This window comes from Danio aesculapii, chromosome 5 (assembly GCF_903798145.1).
Source record: "Danio aesculapii chromosome 5, fDanAes4.1, whole genome shotgun sequence".
NCBI classification, from domain to species: Eukaryota; Metazoa; Chordata; class Actinopteri; order Cypriniformes; family Danionidae; genus Danio; species Danio aesculapii.
The window spans coordinates 67713838-67722197 of record NC_079439.1 but is presented as its reverse complement, the minus strand read 5'-3'; the positions used below and the strand labels follow the sequence as shown (position 1 = coordinate 67722197).

The window sequence follows — 8360 nt, the reverse complement described above, 5'->3', positions numbered from 1 at the left end:
CCTTGTTGTATAGTGCATCCGGAAGGTATTCATAGCGCATCACTTGTTCCACATTTTTTTAGGTTACAGCCTTACTCCAAAATGGATTAAGTTAATTATTTAAAATTCTAATATATTCGAATAAAATTCTAATTAATATATTTAAAATTCTACACACAATATTTCCAAAATGTAATCTATTTTGGAATAAGGCTGTAACATAAAAAATGTAGAAAAAGTGATGCGCTATGAATACTTTCCGGATGCACTGTACAACAAGGAAACATGTTCATTTTAAGGGTTTGTTCACCCTAAAATGAAAGTTCTGTCATCATTTACTCACTAGCATGTCTTTTAAAATTTTGTCTTTCATTCATGTCGAAACATTGACAAATATAAAGCAGCGATAAATATTCAAACAAGAAGATCATTGTGGCTTCACATTGTAAACTGTAGATTTAACTGCTTTCATTGATTCAGTGTGACTAATAAACACACGACTACAGAATCATCTGACTAAAGGATTTATTTCACACACTCGACTGAAGTTTTGAAGTGTACTTTCATCTGCAGCATTTGTTATATACTTAAAAAATGACATTTGCTGTTTGTTTAAACTACTTATTGAAAATGAGCAGAAACAACACAATTCTTGAGGTTTTTGGGGGGACAACTCAATTGTTTTATGTTCAATCCACTTAAATGTGTAAAAACTAATAAGGTAACGTAATTCCTTCATATTGATTGATTCAACCCAGGCTCAGTCTGAAAATGTAGTCCCGAGGACGTTTCTGGAGACCGCGAAATACGTCCCGGGAGGTACGTATTTTTGCAGTTTTTGGTTTTCGCGAATCCGCGAGAGGACGCTGTGTGCGCATTTTTGGCTTCTCGGACGTCTCCCGCGAGTGCCGTTCGCGCCTGTGCTGTTTTCGCGTGAACCCACAAGAGGCCGCTGTCGAGCGAACGTCTGTCTGTCCGACTGGCTGAGTGATTGACTGAGCAACCGGCCGGCTGACCCACTCTCCTCCTTCCCTGAACCCAACCGATTTTACCGATCGATCCGCCCGCCCTAAACCCAACCAATGATTTACAAAAGCCGTCCGAAAAAAAAAGCCCTCGACCGTTTTTTTTTTTTACCACGTTTTCGGGTTTTACCACATTCTCACCCTGTTATGAACCTCTTCGCTTTATTTCTTGGATTCTGTTTTAGTCTTACCTGATTTCTGGAACAGCTCTTCCCCGGACTCGAACCCGGTCGTCATCGTCAGCTCCTCTCTGCGTCTCGAGTCCGCCGACGCACAGGACGAGCTAACCGGATAAACTGGTTGCAGCGGGAAAGCCCTCCACACGAAGGTAAGCGGTCAGCCGGCGAGCGCTAAAAGGAACGGCGTCATACCGCCCCGCAGCGTTTGCTTAAAAAACAAAATGCAGCCATCCATACCTCCGGCTACATAATTCACGGTCTCCAGAAACGTCCTCGGGACTACGTTTTCAGAATGAGCCTGGGTTGGATTGATTGCTGTTCTCACGTAAAGCCACCAGAGGCCGCTGTCGCCTGACTGACTGACCGATCGACTGACCCACCCTCCTCCTTCCCTAAACCCAACCAATAGTGTCTTCAAATGCTTGCCAACGCCCAGCCACTTCCCTAAACCCAACCAATAGTGTCTTCAAAAGCACCGATTGACCAGTGACCACCCACTGCACTAAACCCAATTGACAGTGTTTTTCAAAAGCAATCCAGAAAAAAAGCCCGTGCCTGATTTTTACCACATATTCAGATTTTACCACATTCTCACCCTGTTATTTAAATTTAATCCATGTGCAGCCCTGCTGTCGTTGTAGCTGGTGTATTGTGGGAAATATTCGTACCCCTTGGGTTCGGCTGTGGTCCTGAAAAATCTTTGTTTCAAGGGCTATTTAGCCCTTCCCCTTAGCCCTACGCCTTCAAGCTAAAGAGAATTGGGACACCTCTACTCCCTCACGTGAATACGCAAAACGAGGAGTAGGGGTAAGGGGAAGGGCTAAGATTAGAATAGAGATTGGGCCTAATAATACACACTGTAATAATTCTGTTCTGTGCTGACCCACACATTATCTGCACAAATCTCTTCTGTACAACCCAAAAGGTCACACAAAAATAACTCTTTAACAGATTAAATGATTAAAGGGCAAAGAAAGCCATGCTTGAAAATATAAATGAACAAACTGCCTTTCAATCACTGAAACAGCTGTTATACTGATGCATTGTTAGCTATAGTCATGTTGTGTCTTCCATGAATTTGAGATGACAGAGAAGATCAGTAAATAACTTAAATTTTAGTAGAAATTTTTATAAAGTAACATTTAACTGTGAAGTTATTTAGAAAGCCATCTGTGTAGACTATACCATAATGAAGGATCTTAAAATGTTTGAAGTGCTTTGAAATGTATATTTTTATTCGATGTTTGATGTAATCTCAACCGAATCACAAAGAGAGGGCGGGACATAGTGTAGCCCCTCTCCTTTTTTTAAAAACAGCCAATAGCATTTTGTTTTATCACAGCTCAGACAGTGAGATTGGCTGAGCTCAAGTCCATCAAATGAAAAGCAAAGGGGAAGCGTCTTGAAGGGGGTGGGGCCTGTCAGATACTAGAGAGCATTTGACTGGTTTTGATTTGATGAGAAACTGAAGGTACGAGGTGATGTGAATAAAACCATTTGATCCATTTTTACACGTTTATTTCGGTTTTATATCTTCTAACTGCAAATTTTGTCACTGTTTTAAAGCACACTAGCGTATAGATATAGATATCCAGCCTGATCTCACGAGAAAACGTAAGTATTTTACGTTTTGACAGTTTGGTGGCTAATTCGTACAAATTCGTACGAGTTCAGTCGTACGAAATTGTACGATTTTAAAAAGGAGGCGTGGCACCTAACCCCACCCCTAAACCCAACCGTCATTGGCGGATGAGCAAATCGTACTAAATTGTAAGAATTAGATCGTACGAATTCGTACGAATTCGTACTAATTAGCCACTAAATCAAAAAGTTACGAATTGCCGTGAGATTGTGTTGAGATATCACACAAGCTTATAGACAACAATACTGATACTAACATCTAGAAAACTTTATTTTAATTTCATGGGACCTACAGTAAACTTTTGCGGTTTCATTTGTATGACTAGCTTGAAGGTTAGTGAAATCTGCATGCATTTTATTGCTTTAATAGCAAAACTCGAGGTCTTTGAATTGTTGTTAAAATTACTGGATTCCACCAGCACCATTTTACTGAGTAACAATAAATGTGATCTCACTGGCTTTTTAATAAACATAAGGTGCTGCAGAAATATGGAAAAACTTTTAAATATAATAACAAAACCAGTCCAGCTAACGTTCATCAAAAGTGCTAGATACAAATGTCGAATGAGTCCAAATGTGTTTTCAAATACATTGTGATCCAGTCAGATGTCCAGCCTTGAAGCGGCTCTGGGACACATATGGCAATGTTGCATTTGTAGCGTAAACGCTAATCTATCTTGATGTGGCCCCAGACAACAATGAAGGACCACCTACTCAGAACACAAAACCAGTGCGCCAAGACAAAGGTTTGACGCCTGCCAAGTAGATACAGTTTTAAAAGAAAGCAATCAGTTAGTTATTTTATAAATAATGAATATTAATATCCAATGGTATGAAGGGATCCTGTTGGTCAGACTTTATTTTAATGAACTACACTATGCTATATTAATACCACGGTCTCTTTTGCGAACACTTTTACATACAAAAAATGTTACATTAACATTCCCATTATGTTTTCGAATGTTTAAAATGACACTGTATTAAAGAGCCCCTATTTTGCATTATAAAAGGTCATATTTTGGTTTTGGGGGTCTCCAACAACAGGCTGATTTGAATGCAAGGCCAAAAAACACTTTCATTGTCTTATAATATGCATTTATTTTTACCTAATCATCCCAATGACTTGCATATGATTCATTTAGTGATTCATTTGTTCCCAAACCCCTCCTTAGCGCGAAGCTAATTGGCGCTGATTGGTCCAATGACCCAGTCTGTTATGATTGGGCGACTGCGTTCGGCGTGAGACAGAGAGAAACGGCCACCACAGCTATGAAGTAGCAGAGTATGTAAGAGCCCAATGCAGGAATGCAATAAAGCAGTTAAACTCCAGCAAACACCGCTAACCCTAAGTAATAACAAAGACTCTCATTCAGTATTAATCCACACAGTGGCAAAAGTTGAACTGTTTTGAAAACTGACCGTGCCGCGAGCGTGAACAACAGCTGATGATGGCCATCTTTTCTTTTTCTGGATTGCTTTTGAAAACACTATCGGTTGGGGTTAGGGAAGGGGGTGGGAGGGGATATCGGTCAGTCTATCAGTCAGCCAGTCAGTCAGTCAGCGGCCTCTGGTGGGTTTACGTGAGAACAGCAGGTGCGAATAGCACTCACGAGAACAATTTGACATCTAAAAAAACGTACACAGTCGTCTCTGGTGGATTCGCGAAAACAACTCCTGGGTAGGGTTGTCACGAAGGGGGTGGGTGGGGATATCGGTCAGTCTATCAGTCAGTCAGTCAGTCAGTCAGCGGCCTCTGGTGGGTTTACGTGAGAACAGCAGGTGTGAATAGCACTCACGAGAACAATTTGACATCTGAAAAAACGTACACAGTCGTCTCTGGTGGATTCGTGAAAACAACTCCTGGGTAGGGTTGTCACGAAGGGGGTGGGTGGGGATATTGGTCAGTCTATCAGTCAGTCAGTCAGTCAGTCAGTCAGTGGCCTCTGGTGGGTTTACGTGAGAACAGCAGGTGCGAATAGCACTCACGAGAACAATTTGACATCTGAAAAAACGTACACAGTCGTCTCTGGTGGATTCGCGAAAACAACTCCTGGGTAGGGTTGTCACGACATCATAAATTTAGGCCACTATACTATGCCAGCTGATGTATCACGATACCAAGAAGTATCACAATACTGTATTAATTCATAACTCAAATTTACGAAATGAAGCAAATTGTCACAAATACTAAATTTTATATGTTATAATACTGAAGCTGAATTCATAATTCCCTTATGAGAGAACCTACATGTACTTATTTGTTCAGATATTCTGCTTTATTTGTATATACTGTGACTGTTCTGTTCCACGTGCAACATTAACTATTACAGTGGTTCTCAAACTGTGGTACATGTACTACTAGTGGTACGCAGGCTTCCTTCTAGTGGTACGCAGAGGAATGGTTGAATAATTAAAGTAAACAAATGAACACATTTTTACCCTTTGATGTGTACGATATCAAAATAATAGGATATTATTTTATTCATAATAATAGGAATTAATCTGCCTTTGTTTTTGTTACTGTGCTGTAGCTGCTTAATTATGCCTAATGCGCTACTGTATTTCAATACTGGTCGTTATGGTGGTACTTGGAGATACTGTTTTTTTCTGGGGTGGTACTTGGTGAAAAAAGTTTGGGAACCTCTGAACTATTAGAACTGTTAATGACGATACTACTGTTTGCAAACTACAGAGGCACCGCCAGTATATAAGTACCAATAAACTGTGCAACCCTCCTCCTGGGATGTATTTCGCACTGTCCAGAAATGTACAGTATACAGAGGGAACGTATCAGTGATGAGCCTGGGTTGAAAAAAAATGGCATAATTAAGAGCAGCCTGCCCAATGTGGACTTGAGATTTTATTGTCTTCCTTATTTCCACTTTTTATCGTACTAATGTGATGAATGTTTAAATAGCGTGTATATTCAAGATCAATTTTTTTTACTTCATTTTAACATATTATCCAACTTAATGGAGTAATAATTCATTCATTCTATTTTCCTCGGCTTAGTCACTTTATTCATCAGGAGTTGCCACAGCGGAATGAACCACCAACTTATCCGGCATATGTTTAACACAGCAGATGCCCTTCCAGCCACAACCCAGTACTGGGAAACACCCACACACTCATACACTGTGGCCAATTTAGTTCATCCAATTCACCTATAGCGCATGTCTTTATTCTTGTGGGGGAAACCAAAGTACTCGGAGGAAACCCACACCAACACGAGGAGAACATGCAAACTCCGTACAGAAATGCCAACTGCTAACCACTGAGCCACTGTGTCGCCCGTGAAGTAATAATAAGAAATGTAATCAGTGTTCAATTTATTAAAATAAAAAGAAGAAATACAATTTAAAAAACTCAGAACACAAACAAATGTTATTTGAGCTGGTAATACATCTCTCATCAAAGCGATTGTTCACACAAATTACAAATGATATTTCCAAGATGTTTGACCTCTATGTGACAAAGCAGTCATGTTTGCATACTTACTTTTTAATTAGTCTTTTCATTAACGTCATTATTTATTCAGAATAAATCGTAGCAGAAAAACAGAAGTCAGGATTTATTGTGTGAACAACATAATAGGCCAATCAAAGACAACTCAATCCTAGTGTGTAATTAATGCTTTGTTGCTGGGAGGAGGTTTTTAAAATGTATTCTTCTGTATTGTCCTTTATTGACATTTACTGTGGCAATATATTTTTCTGTTTATTACACTGTAAAATCCAACAGTCAACAATATCAAATGAAATGAGTGTAGTTAACTCAAAATGTACTGAAAGTTAATTCTACTCATTTGAAAAGAGTTTTGAACTCAGTGTTGAAGGTAATGAGTTTAATGGAGTATTTTCACAGTACTCATATAGATTAGTTTTTAACTCAAATGGTTTGTAGCAATCAGTTTCCTCAAATGGTTTAAGTTGCCTTAACTCATTGGGTTTTACAGTACTCAGTTGGTTTGAGTTCTTTTCATTTATTGGGTTTTACTGTGCTCAAATTGCTTCATTTACTCGAATGGATTAAGTTCACAGCACTCATTAGGATTGGTTTTTGAACTTAAGTGGTTTACTGCAATCGGTTTGCTCAAATGGTTTGAGTTACCTTAACTTTTTGGGTTTTACAGTGTAGTAAAGCCAATGCTGTGGCCACAAAAACCAATTACCTTTTTTTTCTTCTCTACCTCACATAAGAACAGGGATTTCGCTTTTGAGGAATTGCATTTCTTTCCATTGTTCTCCATCGTTTCCATGATTGAGCATAAAGAAGCATTAATAAGCTGGCTTATTTTAATATGCTTTGCCATTCATGTGGTGATTTGAATTGGTGTTAATTATGGTTTAATGTGGGTGGTCTGCAAGATTTTTCCACAGGCTTCTCAGGTACAGTTGAAATCAAAATGATTAGCTCTCCTTTTCTTTTCCAATATTTCCCAAATGATGTTTAACAGAGCAAGAAATTTTTACAGTATTTTCTATAATATTTTTTTATAGTTTAATACTTTTTATTTTTTTATTCCCACAGCCATATCACCCTGCAGCCCAGACCGGTTAATCACTGAAGCTAAGCAGGGCTGAGCCTGGTTAGTACCTGGATGGGAGACCACATGGGAAAACTAGGTTGCTGTTGGAAGTGGTGTTAGAGAGGCCAGCAGGGAGCGCTCAACCTGTGGTCTGTGTGAGTCCTAATGCCCCAGTAAAAGTGAAGGGGACACCATACTGTCAGAGAGCACCGTCTTTCGGAAGAGACAATAAACCGAGGTCCAGACTCTCTGTGGTCATTAAAAATTCCATGGCATTTCTCGGAAAGAGCAGGGGTGTAACCCCGGTGTCCTGGCCAAAGTCCCTCAGTTGGCCCTTACCCATCATGGCCTCCCAATCATCCCCATCCACTGAATTGGCTCTATCACTGTCTCTTCCCTCCACCAATAGCTGGTGTGTGGTGAGTGCACTGTTGTCCTGTGGCTGCCGTCACATAATCCAAGTGGATGCTGCACACTGGTGATGGTGTGGAGAGACCCCCCTCATGATTGTGAAGCGCTTTGAGTGTATGGCTATACACAACATATGCACTATATAAGTACCTAAAGCACTAATTACCCCAACTTCACTAATTAACCTAGTTAAGCTTTTAAATGTCACTTTTTAATCACTTTATATCCATTTTCTTTAAGTTTTTTCTTTTTTTAATACAAAAACAGTACATATGAAATCCACTGGAATAAAAAAGCAACCCCAGCATTAAATCAGAAAATCAAAATAAATTTCATTAATTAAAGTGAATAAATAACAAACAAATGGGCGATATTTACCAATCAAAGCAATGTTCAAATGTAATTATCAGAGGATGATCGACTGTTCCAATAAATCATTGGCATTGCGCTAATCAGTTTTGAGGAAATCCAGAAAAAGTTGCCATACAGTTTGCAATTGGTGTTGAGATTTTGGTTCCAAGGAGCTTATCCTCTTGAGCTGAATGACTTGACACAATTCACCCATCCACTCTTCGAAACATAGAGTCTGAAGTTTTT

General features: G+C 39.5%; 1 pseudogene; it reads left to right on the top strand.

Annotated features, from left to right (window-relative positions):
• Positions 1-7346: 7346 nt before the first annotated feature.
• Positions 7347-7462, top strand: LOC130229921 (5S ribosomal RNA; annotated as a pseudogene).
• Positions 7463-8360: the final 898 nt, after the last annotated feature.